The sequence below is a fragment of the Eucalyptus grandis genome, chromosome 11, assembly GCF_016545825.1.
Source record: "Eucalyptus grandis isolate ANBG69807.140 chromosome 11, ASM1654582v1, whole genome shotgun sequence".
NCBI lineage: Eukaryota > Viridiplantae > Streptophyta > Magnoliopsida > Myrtales > Myrtaceae > Eucalyptus > Eucalyptus grandis.
Window position 1 is genome coordinate 2,952,733 of NC_052622.1, and position 22,307 is coordinate 2,975,039.

At 37.1% G+C, this 22,307-nt stretch overlaps 1 protein-coding gene across 1 annotated transcript in view; it reads left to right on the top strand.

Annotated features, from left to right (window-relative positions):
• Positions 1-22,307, top strand: part of LOC104424425 (cytokinin hydroxylase) — a 36,101-nt gene that overhangs the window by 6,700 nt on the left and 7,094 nt on the right. The window lies entirely within an intron of this gene.

The following is a 22,307-nucleotide window of genomic DNA, read 5'->3' on the forward strand; positions in this document are numbered from 1 at the left end:
CTTCTTCAGCCTTCTCATAAGATGAGAACATGTGTTTATCTGCACAAATGTGATTTGTGGCACCCGTGTCTAGCCACCAGTCATTAGTATTCGACACCAGAGATGCTTTGGACATTACCACAGCAGACAGTCTCTCAATATTGTCATGCTCTGTCAAATTCAATTGCTGGGCTGCACCTTCGTTCTTGCCTTTTTTCGGGCGCTTCTTGCAATCCTTAGCACGATGGCCAGGCTTGTTGCATATGAAACACGTTCCTTGGAATTTCTGGAACTGCTCATTCTGCTTGCCTTTTCCTTAAAAAGACATCTTCCTTTTTCTATCTTGCTTGGATTCGGAAGATTCCACAACATTGGCCTTTAGCTCAGAAGAAGGATTCACACTCCTTCTATTGTCCTCCTCGATTCTGAGGAGCAAAATGAGATCTTCAAGGCTCATCTCCTTCCGTTTGTGCTTCAAATAATTTTTGAAGTTTGACTAGTCCGAAGGTAGTTTCTCAATCATAGCCACCACTTGAAATGATTCACTAAGTATCATTCCCTCAGCCGAGATGTCACTCAGAACTAATTGCAATTCTTGAACCTGACTCATAACAGATTTAGAATCCACCATCTTGTAGTCCAAGAATTTGGCAACCACAAATTTCTTGGTGCCAAAGCATCCTCGGTTTTGTATTTTTCTCTAAGGACTCCCATAATTTAGCAGATTCAATATTACAATAAACATTATAAAGAGAATTCACTAAACAGTTAATGATTTAATTTCGGCATAAGAAGTCCCCATGCTTCCAAGCCTCCAATGCACCAAGCGTCGTGACATCTTGCTCATTTGGACTAATTATCGGGCACACCTCCAATAAATATTTCGTCAGATTGAGCATGGTCAGATAGAAGAACATCTTATGTTGCCACTGTTTAAAGCCCACTCCGGTGAATTTCTTCGGTTTCTCATTAGCTGTAACTGGAGGCGTTGCCATCATAGTAGGCAAAGTTCGTTGAACCATCCCTCTAGAAATTGAGCCAAAAGCCATTTGGCTTGTACTGTTATGAAAAACAGTCCCGGGCATACCAGTCGTATGACTTGTACTCGCACCACCAAAATTGGTGTTAGCCCAAGGGCTCGTAGCATTGGCTGCTACAAATTCAAGCCCTGAGGGTTGAACATCTTCCATAACAACGGTCGAATCAACCATAAGAACGTCTCCTGAAACATTCGGGACATTGAAGGGCACTTGGTTGTTTCCATCCATCTCAATAATCTGACAAGAACAACAAATAGTGAGTGAAAATAATTGCCTTAAGATTGTTGGAAATTAATCCAAAGAAAACACAAACTGTTTGTTACAATCAAAACGTGAAATTGGAGGTGAGGTATGGATATCCGAATCTCCTTAACGCAATTAGTTCCTACCAATGGTGCTCCGCAGATTCACGAACTATGCCTCCCAAGATATAACACTTCGAACCTGTTTGGATTAGCACTATGCAAACAGGACTCAGTCGAACCGTTCAATTGAACCAGCACACTCGGAAAAATCAGAAGAGTAGAAAAGTGTATCAGAGCCTTTTTGGAATCAAGTCGGAAAAACCAAAAACCATAAAAAAAAAAAAACTCTTATGAAGCTCTATGCTCCCATCTATTTATAGAGATTTTTAGTTCATGTACAGAAGAGATACATGAATTAAATAGACGCACGTATCCACGAAATTCATGAATCAAGAGATACATGAATTCAAGAGATTCACGAATCCAGAGATAAGTGAATTCAAGAGATTCGTGAACTCAATAAATACATGAACTAAAAGATACATGAATCTAGGAAATTCATGAATTCAATAGATACGTGAACGGAAAAGTTTAAGAAATTCATAAATCCAAAAGAGATACGTAAATAGAAAAGACGTATCTTAATTTATTGGCATTCGTTGATACATTAACCATAATTATAATCATAATTATAACATAATGGTCACGTCTGCCAGAGTCCTTTGTTCTGAAGTTCCGTTTTCCAATGCGAGGACCTTTTTGTTGGCATAAAAAAATTTAAGAAACTAAACTTTAAACATTAAAGAAAACTGTTCAAGTATTCCATAGCCACGTATTCGATAACGACAGGAAATATAAACCGGTCACCACTATCTGGATGAAATTAATGAGCCAGGGAATGCTAGATGTAATAACAGATAGAAGGCATGAATAAAACATGGATGCATAAACGCTAACTAATGATGTGTAAAATTAGAGGACTCAAATCATTATACAATAAGATAAAGCATAATCATTGATCTTTGAAAAGTATAATACTTCGAACTTGGACATAGATGATTTTCGGAGGAAAAGAAAAAATCTTATCTATCTTTATTTCATCCTCTATACTGATTTAAAAAGTTTATTAATCTTGAGCTTGCGTACCTCTAATCCGACATGCATCTTCTCGTTTTGCTGTGTCTAGGTTATTATTTCAAATTCTTGATTTTTTTTTTCCTTTGATTTTCAATGTAACAACTTATGGTTTCTTATCCCCTCTTCTTCTTTTTTTGGCTTTTTCTCAGCGACAATATTTCAGGGAGCAACAGTTAATAATGCAAAGAGACATGTGTATCGGGAAGCATTGACATCTATCTCATATTCACTTCAAGCATCCATCTTTCTTGCCATCACAAAACCTCCATTGACATAGTTAATCTTTCTGAAGATGTTGTAACTCTTTAGTCTTCAGTAAACCTCCATCACAAATGCCATGGCAGTTGTCAAGCCTGGGGTGCGTAACTTAAATTTTTATGGGAGGCGATTACTTTTGCTTCTTTTCTATTGTAAGAGTAACAACCGCATGCAATACATATGGAGTTATTTTCAATGAAAAAAAATGTCCTAAATTTATTGCTCTTGTGCCAATTTAGTTATAACCTTTTGATATTTGTAAAATTAATCATAAACATTTCAATTGAGTTAATTTAGTCTTTAAACATTTTGATAATTTGCTAGTTTAGTGCTAAATATTTTGACTATTTGTTAATTTTATTGGAAATTATTGATGTAGTGGTCCAGTCAGTGCCGACCATCTTACATGGCATTGTCAATGTTATATTTTGGTCACACATAGAGGGAAGTACAAAACTAAATGGAGAGTTTTGTTGGAGAAATCCTCGTGAAGAGTTTTGAAGTTGACAAAACGTTTCCATCAGTCTAGTCTGAAGGTCTGCAGACTCTGTTAGTTAAAGTCTGAAGACTTCCGGACAGCCAGACTCAAGACTCAAAGTCTATCCTCATTGACAGTCTCTGATCCGTTGAAGAAAGGTTATCCCGAACCTGGATGTTTTGTTCGGGATTTAACCTTATCATCGGAGAAGATCTCGTGGCTGGAGAAGACGTATCGAATCCTTTGATTGATCAAGTTTGATTCAATGACTGAAGATTCGATGATTGTCTAAATATTATTGGAAGGTTCTACTTATGGAAACCGAGATCCCGATTGTATGGGCGAACAGATTGATGGGCTATCAACACGTTCCTTTAATAGCTCGAACGATCTTCCTAATTGATTCCGTCCAACGGGTAGATTGGAGGAATTCCTTTGGTAAGTGCCAACGGGTATGATGGCATAAAGGAGTATATAAGGAAGACGTCCTTAGTTGTTCGAGGTGTGCGCGATAGAAGAATTCCAAAGTCCGAAGCTCCTATTTGTTTAGATAAATCCTTTGAGCGAATACTTGTATACAAAAGAGAGTCTATATTTGTGAGAGACCTTGAGGAGGTGTGGTAGTACATCTACACTGTGGAATCAAGGCAAAGCTGTGCTGTAACTACTCTTTTGATCATAGTGAAATCCAGCCGGTGGGCTGTCAGTGCGGAAGAGTGGACGTAGGCTTGGAAAAGCCGAACCACTATAAATCCCTGTGTTCCAATTTCTCTCTTTCTACCTTGATCGTATTTCAATTTGTTAAGAATTGCTTCCGTATATTGATAAATTGTTTGTGCACCTATTCACCCCCCTCTAGGTGTTTATACTAGCAATATCAATTGGTATCAGAGCCTGTGTACTTACTTTATTTGAAGTGTTTTACTTCATAGTAAAAGATCCATGGCTAGTATGTTAGCACCAAGGCTGATGGAAGGGCAAAGCAATACCAGACCACCCTACTTTGATGGAAAGGATTACAACATCTGGAAGAACAAGATAAAAGCTTTCCTACGATCAAAGGATCCTCTGGAATGGGACGTTGTAGAAAAAGGAATTACTCCTACCACGGATCAGTCTCTGAAAGAGGAAAAGAAACTGAAGAATCCAGCGGAATGTCTCAGGAAGAAGTAACCAAGAGACAAACACTCGATGCAAAAGCAATTTACTCCTTATATTGTGCTTTATCACCAACTGAATATAATAGAATATCTTCTTGTGGTACAGCAAAAGAAGTTTGGGACATATTGCATATCACCTATGAAGGAACAAATCGAGTCAAGGAAACAAGAATCAACATTCTTCTCGGTCAATACGAAGCCTTCGTAATGAAACCGGGAGAATCAATATCCGACATGTTTAGTCGTTTTACGAGATATTGTGAATGGTCTTGAAAATCAAGGTCAACCAACTTCGATCCCATGAAGGTAAACAAGCTACTTGCGTGGACTCTCCAGGATTGGAATCACATAAAGATTTCGATAAGAGAGACGCAGAGAATTATGCCACTATCTCGTTGACGAGCTGATTGGAACTCTTCAGTCCTATGAAGTGGAAAGGATCAATGAAGATGAAGATCCAAAAGGTAAGAAATCCATTGCATTAAAATCAAAATGATGATTCTGAAGATGATATGGACGATGAGGAGCTTGCTCTCATGATAAGAAGATTGAGAAAACTAAACAGAAAAGGAAGAAGGTTCAACTCAAAGAAACAAGGCTTTCAAAGACAGCAGACCAAGTCTCTGTTGATGATGAGGAACCAAATAAAGATGCAGTCTGTTTTGAATGCAAGAAAAAGGGACACATCGGATCTAACTGTCCTCTTCGAAGAAGAAGAAAGGAAAAGCTGAAAAATTTCGAAAAGCTCTCAAAGCTGAAACCCGGAGTGATACCGAGTGTGAAGAAAGTGATAATGAATATGCCAATCTATGTCCGATGGCACGATCAAACTCGAGACTGGATCGACTGGATCGACTCGACCGGTGAATTTGAGGCAAGTAATTTTAAAATTCCTGTCAAAGTTTCTAAATATATTGATGAACTATGCTTTAGTCTTAAGACTTCTCTCAAAAGAATTTCCAAACTGAAAAAAGAAAACTCATCTCTAAAACAAAAAGAAAATGTTTTAGAAGAAAGAGTTAAAAGTCTAGACGTGTCTATTTCCAATCTTAAAGAAAATGAAGAAAATATTTTAAAAGAAAATGTTTTTTTAAAAACAGACTTATCAAATATATCAAAGAAATTTTCTATAGGGTCTGAAAAACTTGAGAAAATTCTTTCAGCGCAAAGACCTTACTTCAATAAGTTTGGTCTAGGTACGACAGAAGAAACAATTCCCTTGATTGATTTTCCTAAAGTAAAAGAAAGAATCAAGAAAAGGCTTTCGAGTGAAGTTTATAAAAATCACTTCAAAAGAGTTTTTGTTAAACCCGTAGGAAGAAATGCTCTCGGATGTTCAAAGTGCAACAGTCCGGATCACTTTGAAAAGAGTGCCCTATGGTATGGAAACCTGTTAAGAAAGTATGGGCTAATTCTGTTTATCTTACTAACACCAAAGGACCCAAGAAAATTTAGGTACCAAAGAAAGCTTGAGACTTTATTTTAAATGTAGGTCTCCGTCAAGAAACAGTAAAGTGGTATCTTGACAGGATGCTCAAGACACATGACAGAGACTCAAATTGTTTTATAAAGCTTGCTCAAGTAAATGGTGGAAAAGTTTCATTTGGAGGAAACAGCAAAGGAAGTATTGTGGGATTTGGAACCGTGAAGATTGGTACTCTCACAATAAGTAATGTCTCCCTAGTGGAAGGACTCAATTACAATCTTCTCAGCATTAGTCAATTATGTGATACTGGTTTCAAGATCTTCTTTCAAGAAGGGACATGTTCTGGAATCAGTAAAGACTCTACTCAGTCTTTCATGGGTCGAAGACATGGAAATATCTATCTTCTGGATGTGAAACCAAATGAATCGCAATGTCTTATCTCAATTCAAGACGAAGCAAGCTTATGGCACAAAAAGCTTGGTCATGTCAACATGAAGCAATTAGCCAAAATCTCATCAAAGCAGCTTGTTCGAGGTCTACCAAAATTACCATACCAAAAGACTGATTCATGCACTCCATGTATTCTGGGAAAGCAGGTAAGAAATTCTTTTAAGCCAATAAATCATGTCTCTACTAATCATGTACTACGCTTGCTGCATATGGATCTCTTCGGACCAACCGTAACTCGAGTATTGGGGGTAAGAAGTATTGCCTAGTAATTGTGATGATTACTCCCGTTTTGCTTGGGTATATTTCCTTTCAAGTAAGTCGAAACCTTTTCGTATTTTGAAAAATTTGCTAAAAGGTTCAAAATGAAAAATGTTGTGTTATCTCTAGTATAAGAACAGATCATGGAGGTGAATTTGAAAATCAAGATTTTACAAAATTCGTGATGAATCTGGCTTTAAGCATGTGTTCTCCTCTCCATATACTCCTCAGCAAAATGGAGTTGTGGAAAGAAAGAACAGATCTCTTCAAGAAATGGCTAGAACTCTTTTAATTAAAAGTAAAATTTCTTCTCGATTTTGGGCTGAAGTGTTTCAACAGCTTGCTATATCATCAATAGAGTCTTCTTAAGATCTATTCTTCAGAAAACCCCTTATGAGTTATTCAAAGAAAAGAAGTCTATTGTTTCATACTTTCATGTATTTGGTTGTAAATGTTTTATACTGAAAAATGCAAAAGATCGAGTTGGTAAGTTTGAAGAAAGATCGATGAAGGTATCTTCCTTGGATATTCTACATCAAGCAAAGCCTTGAGTCTTTAACAAAAAGAGCCAATCTGTGGAGGAGTCGATGAATGTCAAATTTCAAGACTCAACACAAGATGAATCAAGTCAGACTCATCAAGAAGAATCTGAACCTGCTCCAATCCCTCCAAAGTCTACAACTCAAGAAGCATCTCAGACTTTGGAAAATCAGCATCAGGTTGTTAGTGAAGATCCAAATAAAGAAAGAGATCATCAACCAGACAAATCAACAAGTAACTGGAAGCATAAGTCCAGTCATCCCAAAGATCTTATAATTGGTGAAATTAATGAAGGAATTCGCACAAGATCCAAAAGGCGAGAAGAGTTTAGTGTCTTTGTGGCACTCGTTTCGAAATTGAACCAAAGAGCATAGAAGAAGCTTTATCGATGAAAGCTGGATTGAAGCTATGCAAGAAGAGCTCGACAGTTCAGCATAAATGATGTCCGGGAATTGACATCCCAACCAAAAGGTAAAACTGTTATTGGAGCCAAATGGGTGTTCAGAAACAAGATGAACGAGAAAGGAAAAGTCGTACGAAATAAAGCAAGACTCGTGGCCAAGGGATATACGCAAGAAGAGGGAATAGACTATGATGAGACTTACGCTCCAAAGTGGCAAGGTTAGAAGCTATTCGACTATTACTTGCTTTTGCTTGTTATAAGAATTTTAGGTTATTCCAAATGGACGTCAAAAGCGCCTTCCTAAATGGATTTATCCATGAGGAAGTTTATGTGGAACAACCACCAGGGTTTGAAGACTCAAAGAAGCCAGACTCAGTCTTTAGACTGAAAAAGGCTTTGTATGGTTTAAAGCAAGCTCCTCGGGCTTGGTATGACAGATTAAGTAAGTTCCTAATACAAAATGGTTTTGTCAAAGGTAAAGTGGATACGACTTTATTTATCAAGAAGGAAAACAAAAGTTTCTTACTTGTTCAAATATATGTGGATGATATTATTTTTGGATCCTCTAATGAAAGTTTGTGCAAGAAATTTTCAAAGTCTATGCAGGATGAGTTTGAAATGAGTATGATGGGAGAGTTAACATTCTTTCTTGGTCTTCAAGTAAAACAATTGAAGGAAGGTACTTTTATTTATCAAGAAAAATATGTTAATGATCTTGTCAAAAGGTTTGACTGGAGAAGTGCAAAAAGACCGACATACCGATGTCAAGTTCTTTAAAGATAGACAAAGATGAAGAAGGGAAGAAAGTTGATCAAAAGCTGTACAGAGCATTATTGGATCACTTCTTTATCAAACGCCTCTAGACCTGATATTTTGTTGAGTGTTTGCATCGTGCTAGGTTTCAATCAGATCCTAGAGAATCCCATCTCAAGGCCGACAAACGCATCATAAAATACGTTGCTTCATCATCAAGCATCGGTCTTTGGTATCCTAAGAAGGGAGACTTTAAACTTCTAGGATATTCAGATGCAGATCTAGCCGGTTGCAGAGTTGATAGAAAGAGCACTTCAGGAACTTGCCAGTTGCTTGGAAGCAGAACAGTGTCTTGATTTTCAAGGAAACAAAGTCGTGTCTCTTTCAACATGAAGCGAGTATGTAGCTCTTGGAAGCTGCTGTTCGCAAATTCTATGGATAAAACAACAGCTAAGAGATTTTGAAATCGAAGACTCATGCACGAAGATTAATTGCGACAACACGAGCGCTATCAACCTCACCAAAAATCCAATTCTCCACTCAAGAGCGAAGCATATAGAAATTCGACATCACTTTATTAGAGATCATGCTCAAAATGGAGATGTTTCAATTCAATTTGTTGACTCAAAAATCAGCTGGCTGATATACTCACGAAGCCTTTGGAGAAAATCAATTTGAGTCTATACGGTCCGGACTCAACATTTTGAGGTATGAGGATATCAAAGTCTAAAGACTTTCGAGACTTAGGATTACAAGACTTTATTTACGTCTTGGCTCGACCTTCAGATCGTAAGTCTTTTCTCTCTAATCTTATCTTGAAAAGGTACGATCATAAGACTTGTTTAAATTGTTGCTATATTTAATTGACGTAAATATTGCATCAATTCATTTTCAAAAGGGAAGTTATTTTTGAAATAGCTATTTTTGCGGATAAAGATAGTTATTTTGAAAAGGCATATTTTTATTTCCTTTGTGACGGTTCGTTTATCTTTTTTTTAACCGAACGAGCACTGTCGATTTCTCTTCACTTTTCTACTCACTTTCCTCTCAAAAACCCTAGAAAGCATCGATCCTCCATTCTCGTTTGTCTTCTTCAATCAATCTTCAAAAAGTTGTCATCTTTTCTAGGAAAGTCAAGCAAAGGAATCTTCCAAACACTGAGAAAGATGTCTTCTTCACGAAAGTCCTCAAGAATCGCAAGCAGGGGACCACAGAGAATGAGTGAGGGCCTACGCACTTCGATCTTGCGAAGATGAAGTTACTCCAGATCAGCAACCGAGCCCACAACATTCTCAAGAGAGCGTCATTCTCCACCATCTAGTCCTCAAGGCGTTGTTGATCAGCATCAGGAAGAAATCATCGAGGATGCAGATCCCGTAAGAGTTCAAAAGCCCGCTTTTATTTACAAGCTATATCGTGCTTTAAAAGGAATTCGTACTCCTTTGAACTATGTTGATGATTTTGTTAAAGAAAAAGGATATAGGAACGAGTATATCTTTCTGCGAAAAATGGAAAGTTTGGGAATCGCTCGTAAAGGGGTGGCTGAGGAAACCCTTGCGAATATCCCAAGTGATCCTCGTATTTGGGGGCCAAATCCGTAGATGGAAATGACGATGACAATCTGTTCAGTCTATTTCAACCGAAAATGGGTATTGCGGCTGAAATTCAAGGAAAAATGGGAGATTTGTTCGAGATCAAAGGAACAAAAAGATCTGTACGCGAAATTGCTGAAGTGTGGGGTAATAAACCCTAGGAGTGTGGACTTTGATTTTCTGGATGCTGTGAAAGTGAACTTGAGGGAAAAGTTCAGTATTCTACAACTTGAAAAGTTCTGCTCTGACTCAACAGAGGCTTATGCTGAATTGACTGCATATTTCTATTCGAATCTTAGTTTTCTAGATGCGAATAGATTCTCCTTCAGTGTTAAAGAACAAGATTATGTTGTGGATATGAATATGCTGGCAGACGTGTTAGAAGTTGAGAGAGGCAGATATCAACCAATCAAAGTTTCTATTGCTCGGGCCACACTTGAACCGGTGAAGGACGGGAGAACGGATGAGAAGATCACCTACTCAAGGATGAATGCATTCAACATCTTGCTTCACAAGGCGTGATTAATTGCCTTCGGCCGAAATCAACTTCCAAAACCGATGTTTCAAGCTCGAGGCAAAGTTGATGTATGCCATCCTCGGTGGAAGGAAGTTCTCTCCCTCATACTTGTTATGTTTCACATGTATAGAGCAAGTGATGAAGGACAAAGAGGTCAACTCCCTTACCCAAGCCTTGTTACGAAGTTATTCGGACATCTCGAATATTCAGCCTCCGCAAATCTTTTGTGTTCGACCATGCGATCATATGGTGGTAGGACTGAAAATGGTGACCAAAATGCGTCCGAAAGAACCGAGCAAGGAATTGGAGAAATTCAAGGAGAAGACTCGCCAAATCTCATCAACTCTCTTTCGCTGCTAAGAGAAAAGGGAAGGAGCCCATGGTTGCTCCATCAAAGAAAAGAAGAGCTCTCCTCGTTGAGGATGAAGATGATGACGATGACATCACCATCTCTCGCAATGGCTTTGAAGAACTTAAGTCGTCCTGTTGTTCCACGAAAGAATCGGAACAAAAGACGAAAGAAGCAGAGGAAAAAGAAGAGAACGAAAGAGAAGTAGAGGAGAAGGAAGAAGAAGAAAGAGAAGCAGAGCAAGAAGCAGAGAAAGAAAGAACTGAAGAAGAAAGAAGAGAAGAAGGAGAACCTGAGGAAATCTCTTCTCCACCTGTAGGCATGGAAACAGAGGGAGATCGGGAGAAAGGAGTGACGTCTTCACATCCGGATGCAAGTGAAGGAGAGGTCGCTCGCCTGCAGACCCAGAAGATGTTTATGCATCTCAATTTCCAGAGGAAGGTCATGAAGCTTCATCGCCAAACCTGCGAGATTATGCTGATCCACCATCGTCTACTTATACTCCAGATCGAGCCGAAGCAAGTACTCAGACTGATAATGGAGCAGATTTTCGCAGAATCATGGATATTCTCTTGGAGATGAAAGGTCAGATTTATGCATTGGGATGCGAAGTTCAAAGCTTGAAGAATGAAGGTCAAGCTTCTTCCCTGTTCATTGAATGAAAAGATGCAAGCCCTCTCTATTCGAGAATCAGGCCAATGCCAAGAGTGAGGAGGTTGTACAATTTGAAGGAAGACTTTAAAAGGCTGGAAGGCATTGTTCAGTCTATGGAAGATTTCTAGCTTGTCCGCGTTCCCAAGCAATCTTGATTTCATCTCATCCTTTTTAAATGATGACAAAAAGGGGGAGAGATGCATGATTTGATCAAAAACTTTCAATCATTTTTAACTATTTGTTGGATTGTGTTTAACTGTCTGTTTTTGACAGACTTTGACTTTGTTTTGTGTTTGGATAAGAACTGCCTAGACTTGGACTTGACTTTACTGCTTCTATTAATCAATATTGATATCTTATGAATGGCTTAATCATATACTGGACTAACCTATTTTCTATGGTTGCAGATTCTAGTGTTATTCTATTAGCCATTTACTTCCATAAGATATGCATATGTGTTTGAGAAATGTTTTGCAGGTCAAAGTTATCCAAATCTGCAGGAAGGTTTTGTCACCATAAAAAATGGGGAGATTGTTGGAGAAATCCTCGTGAAGAGTTTTGAAGTTGACAAAACGTTTCCATCGTCTAGTCTAAAGGTCTGCAGACTCGTTAGTTAAAGTCGAAGACTTCCGGACAGCGACTCAAGACTCAAAGTCTATCCTCATTGACAGTCTCGATCCGTTGAAGAAAGGTTATCCCGAACCGGATGTTTTGTTCAGATTTAACCTTATCATCTGGAGAAGATCTCGTGGCTGGAGAAGATGTATCGAATCCTTTGATTGATCAAGTTTGATTCAATGACTGAAGATTCGATGATTGTCTAAATATTATTGGAAGGTTCTACTTATGGAAACCGAGATCCTGATTGTATGGGCGAACAGGATTGATGGGCTATCAACACGTTCCTTTAATAGCTCGAACGATCTTCCTAATTGATTCCGTCCAACGGGTAGATTGGAGGAATTCCTTTGGTAAGTGCCAACGGGTATGATGGCATAAAGGAGTATATAAGGAAGACGTCCTTAGTTGTTCGAGGTGTGCGCGATAGAAGAATTCCAAAGTCCGAAGCTCCTATTTGTTTAGATAAATCCTTTGAGCGAATACTTGTATACAAAAGAGAGTCTATATTTGTGAGAGACCTTGAGGAGGTGTGGTAGTACATCTACACTGTGGAATCAAGGCAAAGCTGTGCTGTAACTACTCTTTTGATCATAGTGAAATCCAGCCGGTGGGCTGTCAGTGCGGAAGAGTGGACGTAGGCTTGGAAAAGCTGAACCACTATAAACCTGTGTTCCAATTTCTCTCTTTCTACCTTGATCGTATTTCAATTTGTTAAGAATTGCTTCCGTATATCGATAAATTGTTTGTGCGCCTATTCACCCCCCCTCTAGGTGTTTATACTAGCAATATCAAGTTTAAGTTCTTTTTCAGATAACATTTCGAAGAAAGAGGTGTTGTTCTGGTTGGACCTGATTGTGCAGTAAATGAGAGGTGTTACTTTTCAGTGAACTTGAGATTCTTTCTTTTAGCTTCTGAATCTTCCGACCAAGAAAAGAAGTGGGCCGCTTGAGAACACGTGCAGCCGATTAAGAACAGTGGCGTTGCTGCTGGAATCGTCTCCGATGAAGCTTGATGATGCTATCATGCTGCTCCATGACTTCTGAGTCTGGACTGCATTTCGATGCTTAAGCCAGTTAATTGTGTAGAGATCGATTTGAAGAGAACAGGGACATCATTGGCTTTTTTCATCATATCATGATTGGGCGTTAGATTTAGCAGCTCGATTCATTCCTCCATTCATGTACTTAACGGCTTGTTTTCTTGGTCAGCCCAAATCGAGAAATAAGAAGAGTTGCGAATTAACTTATGATGTTCTGGAAGAGTAATAAGCTTTGAGGCAATGGTGATTAGATCAAGAAGAAAGTTTCTTTTTACAATGGTTGTATAGATTGAGCGAGCTGCATCTGGAATGTTAGGTGTTTATGGGCTTCTTTTACCCCAAAAGTAAGTTCAAAGGGTGAGACTTTTTCTCCCATTTATTATAATAGTATTGACTGAAGAATGCATAGGAACGTGGTAATTACATAGCTCGGTCTAAGTATCTTTAGATAATCAATGTTGGGTCATCTAAATGTGAATTTGACTTATGCCGTGACGCTTTTCTAAATTAGCGGGCAAGAAATCACACCCGATGTAACATTTAGGAAGTCCATATCTTTGTTCTATTGTGGATCATCATTCAGCCGAAGATACGCATGGATCGTTTCTCAGTTTTTCTAGTCACTCGGATCATATCGAAAATTTTTCTTTCCAAGCACTTATTTCAGTTTTACAATATAAAACTTTTTTAATAGTCCTGATGCACGAGAGGAAAATTAGAGGCGTGGTGCTTAATTGCTCAAACAGTTACGTTTTCGACTGCATAAAAGGCTATAATGTCACAACTATCAAAACTATAATAAGACAAAACAAAAAAAAAACAATTGGATTGTTTAGCTTGAACATCCAATTTCTCTGTTCAGTAATCTAAAAATTGAAATTGATTGTTTGCAATTTTATCATAGATCATTTTATATGGTGACTATAATCATATCAGTTATATTAATCATTAACAATCATTTTATGTTATGATATCATTACTTACATTTAAGTAATTAGTATGTAATTATAAATTTTAGATTACCAACTATCATCAAGTTATGATTTAGTGTATAGTAAATAATTAATACGATAGGTGAATCCTAAATTCTTCATTAAATGCTTTATATAATAAATATCAACCCCACCATTGATAAAGGGAGAGGCAACAACAGAAAAGGTTATTTGGGAAATACCTTATTTCATGTATAGAAAATGCTATAAAGAACTTTAAATTATATCCGTTGTGACTAGGGTGAGTATTATGGTCTGAGTGGACAGTTCCTATCTTGGAACCAAAAAACGCCCACTAAGGACTAATTCCAAAGAATGGAAATTGGGAAAAGCCTATTAGTTTCATAGATCCACTCAGGAATTAGACCACCGATCCAGTCTGATTTATGGGTGAGTCCATGCAACCGATCCTTGATCCCAACAAATTTGTATTGATCAATCAATACAATGGTAATTCTAGTTTCTATGTGGGTACTTCTTTGCAATATATATATATATATATATATATATATATATATATATATATATATATATATATATATATATAGGTTTGTATCTAAGATTGGTGCAAATCGATTTGTTCGGTCTTTTATTGATCAAGGAAAAACAACCTTAGCTATTGATGGTTCTACCTTGGATAACCTAATGCCATAATGCCTTTCAATTAGTAAATGTAGATCAAATCAATCGCAAACCTCACATAGGCCTAAACGACATATGCTCACAAAAAGATTTCCTTTGTCCTTCAGACGAAGTCTAGACGGACTAAGAAATGAAACTCTACTCTCTCGATAAACACATGAACGGCAAATTAATTGTTCAAATAATGAGTACTTGTTTATTTCAATTGACATTTGATACTCTTATGGTTTTATGAGACCATAAATCTTGAGAAGGCTTATGTATTTCAATTGACACAAGTTATTGCTGAATCTTCTAGGATATAGAAGAAACCCCAGCCACAACAGCCCGAGAAGACATGAGTTCTCCGGCCATGGCGGAGAGTCGAGTTGGACGCGTCCCACCGTCTTTTTTAGCATCGCTGTTGCCTTTTTGAATCGGATTCTAAACCGATACTTCTTCCCTTTATCGACTACTCCAAATTAGTATAGCCTTTTCCTTCTTCATTTTCGGCTTTTGCTTTCATTTGCTACTCCCTAGCCGTCAAATGGCCATAAACGTCCGGTCGCTTTTGTCGAATTCCCCAATTGATAGATGGGTAATCCGCACCGTGCCTTTGATTTCGTACACGTTGCCTTCAAAATAACCCCAACTCAACCTTATTGTACGAGAAAAGTGATACAAAAATAATATTCGTTCTGCATGGAATTTCCTTTTTTTGTCTAATAATTTATTTCGCTTTTATATGGGTTGGGTCATGCACGAAATTGTAGAACCTAACTAGCAGTTCAGTCACTGGCTATTAGGATGACATATAGGTGGAATTTGTTCTCACAGCGCGACGATTTGACAAATTAAATTTCGGTTCCTATTAGTTAGGAGTAGGGAGTGTCTATTAGACAATGTTGAGTTTGGGAATCTACTCAAATTTGTGTTCATTTCCATTTTTGATATCTCCTGTTCTAATTTTAGTTTGTTGACTTATGATCGCATATTGCCAACACAGATTTCACCAATCAATCAATTTATTGAAATTCTGGAAAAATTCTACATGAGTCCCATATCAATATTTGGGAGAAAAGTACCACAAAAGTGTCAAATTATTTGCATTAGTCCTAATTCAATCTTAAATATTTCAATTGAACTAACTCAATCCTAAAAACTCTAGTCAACAAGGTCACCGGTTGACTATCATTGGCCATAGGTGAGGGTCAGCAACCCTTGCCTGGTTTGGGGGAGGGCATCAGGGCCCTCATCAACCATAGGCAAGGGCCTCCATGCCCTCGCCAGCCAACACTTGGGGAAAAAAATGAAATGAAATAAAAGAAAAAACAAAAAGTAATAAAAAAATTTAGAAAAAATTTAATAGTGCCAACCATGCCACCTTGGATGGTTGATGTTCACATCAGTAATTTCCAATTAAAATTGATCGGATGGACTCAATTAACATAAATAAAAAGGATTAAGTATTATTTGATACAATTAAAATGTTTGAGCTTGAATTGATACTAATATAATAGATTTAAGATTTTTTTGGTACTTTTTCTCAATATTTGCGTATCTTAAGAGGTTTTGGATGTTCAAAATTGAGAGGGAACAACAAAAACTACAAAATCATTATAAATATACTTTGGTGATAAAAAAATCATGGCGAGTTAGTGCCTAAGTGGGCCCTTTACTCGTGCCCTTACGCACCGGCTTGCCCAGGCAACAATCCACAGCAATTACCAAGTCAACAAAAGAAAAAAAGTTATGGACGTACGTGGCTGCACGAGTCGTCGTCTACTTTTTTTACCCTTTATGCATTGCAGGCAGAAAATGGGCGGAGGAATTATGCGTATTATGTACTCATGATAAGTTACCCCTTTCAGTACTGCGGTAATCAATCATGTACTCAATACTCGCCAATTTCATTACTTTGGTTTTTTTTATATAGAAAAATGACATAAATAATCTATGAACTTTGAATCGATGTATAGTGTAATAACTAGACTTATAATTTGTTTAATATGATCATTGAATTTTGGCCCAATGTGCACTATGGTTCTTAAACTTTTAATTTATTAAATGTAGCATTGAACTTTTTGTACATATTCAATTTTGTATCTGAATTATATGAAAATGCTCAATATTATCCATAATATTTAATTGATGGAAGGACTAGAGGGACTATATTGAATATATAGCAAGAATCCAGGGATCACATTAAACATTAGATTATAGTTTATGGACCATATTATGTATTAGGCCGAAGTTTAGGGACATTTTGTATTATTATCCCTTTTTATTTCACATCGTGTTCTATATGGCATTTCATGCACGTAGACTAATGTGAGTAAATGCAATGTAATCTTTCAGCCAACTGCGAAATCACAAAAAAGCTCTTAATAAGTGCAAGTAAATATTAAATTAATAGGAGTATAATTTTTAACGACAAAAATTTATATGTTCTGCGCGCATTCTTTGTGCTTCCCTATCTGACGTTTTTCGGGGTGTCGACACACAAAATATCATCTTAAGACCCGAAACCACTAATTAAAACGCTAAAATAGTACCTAGATGAAGTCGCTTGATTTGGTTTACGTGCACCAGCCATCGCATATCGAAGGTTGACGCCGCCCATTGCACAGGGCAAGCGCACAACACGCACCAAAGTGATTGTTATCAAATTGGTTCTCTCTCTCTCTCTCTCTCCATCTTCCTTTCGGTCGAGTAAAATGCTTTTCTCACAAAACACAATGCAGCACCGCCAGCGGTACGTTGGTCCGTTACAAGTGCCTTCCAGATGTACGCGTTGGAAGTTGAAGTCCCAGGATGCTTATGATCTCCCTTCACCAAAGCACCGGCCAATGCTTTAGCTCTCTTTTATCTGTTTCGTTTCCATTTCAATCAAACTTTACCTTTGATCTTCATAATATGTCTGTTAAGATGTACACGGGGGCATGTTTGTAATGATCCAGCCTGATCCATTTGGGTCAAGCCTCGAAAGGACTTAATCGGAGAACATGTTGGTTGGGTTCTTAAAATACAAGCCCCTTATCTTATTTGAAACTGTAGGGATTTTACAATGTCATTGCCACAATCCAAAATTTTAAACCGATACATGTCTATTTGGTACAGTTGTGATTCTATTGTGGGTAACTACGATGGATTGTTACTATGCCATGAAATGAATACTTTATATATTTGACGATGGACATTTCAAAGTTACAACACTCTTAAAGTTGAATGATTTCTCTAATAGAAGCTACTAGTTATTCTAATTATGGAGATACTACAATGGCGAAATTTTTGACATATTTATATTGTGAGGTTAGAAATACTGTAATGCAGATGATATAGGAAAATTCTACCAAACATGTTTGACATATATACAAGTGGATGGAAACTAGGTATTACTTTTAAGAACTTGTTTATGTTAGAGGTTACCATGAACATTGTCACGTTAGGTCAAATCAGATTAAAAAGTAGACTGGGAGGGGTTCGTACAAGCAATTTCCTTCTTGGCCTCACGCACTTAAGCCTAGTCAATTTCACACGTCACATTCTACCTTTTTTTTTTTTTTTTTTTTTTTAATACTTGTTGAGCCTAGGTAAGGATTTTCAAGCTCAATACATTGTTGGGAGCACACAGGAAAAACCCGATACCTTCAACAAGAGAGATAGCCAAAAATGAACCCAACTTTGAACCTATTAACATTTCTAGCCGAATTTATCTTCACTTAAAAACTTAAGCCAATGAATTATGAGTCAACTAGGATATATTAATTACTTTATATTATATCAATTCACCAATATGTGATTTTTCTAACACAATTCACGCATGCATTTCAACAATCTCCCCCTCACTTGAATATAGTAATCGCTAAGCATCACACCACTTATCTGATGAGAGACTTTCTATCACAACTCATGTGCATCTCAGCATACATATTATGCTAAGTCTAGTTAATACTCTGTTATGAGATTAAATTACTCAATATCATTCAATATTTCTATATATGGGAGCAACAAGAATGATACGATCTCTTAAACTACGGTTAGCATGTGTTATTTCCAAGAGATCAGTTGAGTGGTTAAGAATTTACTTTGAATGTGGTAGACTTAGTTGTAATTATCGATGATCGTCCAACCTTATAAAAGCATAGTGTCAATGCCGAATTCAAATCAAGGATCCAACGGTCAAAGCTTTAACCAACATTGAATAGATCCACCAATGTCGTCAAGAACGAATCCGCTTCACGTTTATGCAATACGTGCTCTATCTCACTTTCACGTGTATTGATAGAAACTTATAAAACGACGGAAGCCTGAACACCCGGCACGTAGCCGAATGACCCTTTTGAGAGCTATAATGGTTGACATTCATTAGCCGGAAAGAAGCAAAACTACTATAAAATGCGGGATGGTGACCTAAATTATCACCCTCTTGTGCTTTAAGACACATTGACCAATTCTAAGTAAGAAATTACTGCGGAACAGGTCTTAGGTTAGATCGAGAAGCAAGTCTCTTTTTTCCATATATGATCGATGACTTAGGTTTTCATGTGTGTAGTCACATTTGGAACGTGAGACTGACTTCAAAATAGCGGCCACAACTGGTGAACTCCCAATAAAACGGAGCCTAATCTGGTCGGTGTCCTATTTCTACATGAGCTCGATATTTTCTTCATCAACTCCCCCAAGATTAAAATGCTGACCTACCATGGCGTAGCCGTTTGAGCAATTACGACTCCCGACTCCAACATTGTGTGTTCGAATAGTCTTTCGATCGCGATTGCACAAGCGAAACCATATTCAGAAGAAGAGTCATAAAGGTTGCATGCCAATTAAGGCTGCTTTGTTGACTATGACGGATTTAGCCCATCTCGGAGGTACGAGAAACATTGAATTTCGACCGAAGGGAAGTGTCACGGCGGGCCTTCTCTATCCCAAAAGTTGCGCCAGGTTCATCTCCCAATATTCAAATAGTAAGATGTCCCACAAGAATTATGTGATTTTGAAGGTTCTCTTCTCTCGTTTACCAATGAGGTCCAAAAATCTAGGGCGCTTGCCATGATTGCTCGGTGGAACAAAGGGAAGCTCAGGGATCTACACAGGACTTGGTCTATGGGTGCTCATTCCACTGCCATGCACTTCTTCTTCTATTTATTTCCTTTTCCTTTCTTGAATCATATCGATTATGATTGACAGGAGATATATCCTTTCACTTTGCAACTGCAAGTGTGGACACAGATGACGAATCTTCTAAAAATGGGGCTTCACATGTAAAATCCACTAGCACATGAAACTATGGCCACAAGCATATGATGAAATAGGATTTAAGTAAACAATAAATGAAGAAATTGTCCAATCATTTTCAAACATACTGTATGAATATCAATTTAGTTATAATTGTCAATTCAGACCTAAATCATTTTGTAAAATTTCGATATAGTCATTCCAACCAAATTTCGTTGAAAACTTTGACATGTCCAGATGACATGTAGGATAACCAGTGATGACTGGAGAGGCATGCCAGCTATTTATGACGAAAATTAATCGAAATGAGTACACTTGAATTTCACACAAAAATTTAAAACTAAATTGGCAACATTAACAAATTTATAATTGTATTGACATTCGTATAATAAATTTATAACCGATTGGATTATTTTACCAATAATAAATATATAATGGCGTAATATATATCCAATGATTATCTATATGTGTACAGGTGAGCACTTTCTTAAAATTCCATCCTTTGGTGTGCAGGTGGGCACTTTCCCAGGAAATCACTTATCTTGGTAGTGCTCCTACTTAAGCAAGTACTATTACATCAAAAGGCACCTTCGTGAGTTAATTTACTTTTTACATATATATCTCAAACATGCTCTCTCTTTACTCGATGTGCAATTCGGTTCATTCCTCGCCATCCTAAAAGCCTATTAGGAGTCGTTTCTTATCTAGATCCTTTGGACACAACATCTACTCTCTGTCCTCAAAGGAACAAGTTGTTACAGGCCCACCAGTTTTCGCATGGTTCGTCCCCATACTACACACCTATTGAAGGAGTCCCACTTTGATACCATATTGTGAGATCATTGCATTAAGTAGCTTGAGGTATTGTCTGCTTCAGCTTGTCCAATTCTGAGCCTTACGACATATAGGTGGGCACTTTCCCATGAGGGTACCTATCCTAAAAGTTCTCCTATTGGAGCATGCTTAACTTTAGATTTCCAAAACTAAATATTGTCGTTATATCAAAATGCGTCTCCATGAGTTAATTTCGATTTTTACATATATCTTAGGCACATTCTCCCTTATTTAATGTGCAATTTGGTTTATTCTTTATTCTTTCACCATCTTAGAAATTTGCCGAGAGTCACTCCTAGTTCAGGCCCTTTCACCTCGGCGACTACTACATGTCCTCATTGAACCAGATCGTTACATATATGTAGCAAAAGAAAAATATTTTCAAAATTTGAACTTCTATCAATAAGGTTATCTCTAAGATAAGAAAGATTCAAAATGCAGAATTCTCTGGTTTCCGGCCATGATTAAAGCCGACTTTAATAACCTTTCTTATTACTTTGGTAGGGACAAGAAACAGACAATAATTCGGCTTTCTTATAACTTTGCTGGGAACATAGACTAGACAACAGCTTTGAATCAATGTTTAATGTTGCCGCAAAATCAACATTAAACAATTGTCTGCCCTTTGAGCAGGAAGATTAGGCTTTAATTGCTGTACGTACATGCAAAAGTGAAGATAGATTAAAGTTAATCAATAGACGGAAAAAAGGAAATAAAGGCTAGAGAGATCTCTCTAAGACCGAAGTATTTGACGACCTTCTGATAGGAGTGCGCTTTCTGTTCGCACTGCACTGATTTGATATTATATGATGTAATAGGCTTTGACTATTATTATTTTAAACCTCGGAGATGGAAATTTTGACTTTCTGACCCCTTCAAATCGGATTTATTTTGTCTTTTTCTCTGCGCGGGGTCGTAGAAATGAAATCCGGACCTTTCGGACGCGGATTCAGATGCATCATGACTCATGCTTAGATTACTCCACCGGGGCCTATCATATCCATAGCTTTTCGTAAATAGATGAGGTCCTGGAAGTGTTCAGAGAGCACTGCTTATTAAGAATATTTCACTTCAAACAATATGATTTTTGACGTATTAATTACGTATGACACGAGAGAACCGTTGATATTTTTATCACCTATGAAAAAAATTATGAGTAAAAGTCACCAAAAATATTATATTTATATTTATATGATAAATTTACTCTATGTCAAAATTCTGTAAATGAAGACCATTAAAAATTTGTTTGCATGGACAACAAAAAGTAAACAATGTTAACATAATATTCATGTAAATTATGTGAAATAAAAACAACATTGTTTTCACTATAAAAATCACATAAGAATAATTTTAAAAATTTTTACGTCATAAAAAAAGTTTAGTATAAATTTATCATTGTGGGCATTGTTTGGGGCTTTTGATATCACAAACAAATTTCAAAATAAACATGTCATACTGAGCATAATTCGAAATTTTTTGTGACTTTTTTACTCTTTTTTTAATTAATTAATTGAAAAGTGCCTCCGGTTCAGTCGTTGATTAAATCCAAATAAAAATTTGAAGATTTTAGCTACATGGCCGTGATTGTACTGGAGGGAATTAATTGGGTGCTACTTTTATCTCTACTTTTCTTTTTGGATTTCTGCTCTTTCACTTTTAGAGATTTAAGTCAGAATTTCAGTGTATTATTAAACACCAAAATTCTTTTTTTATAATAGAT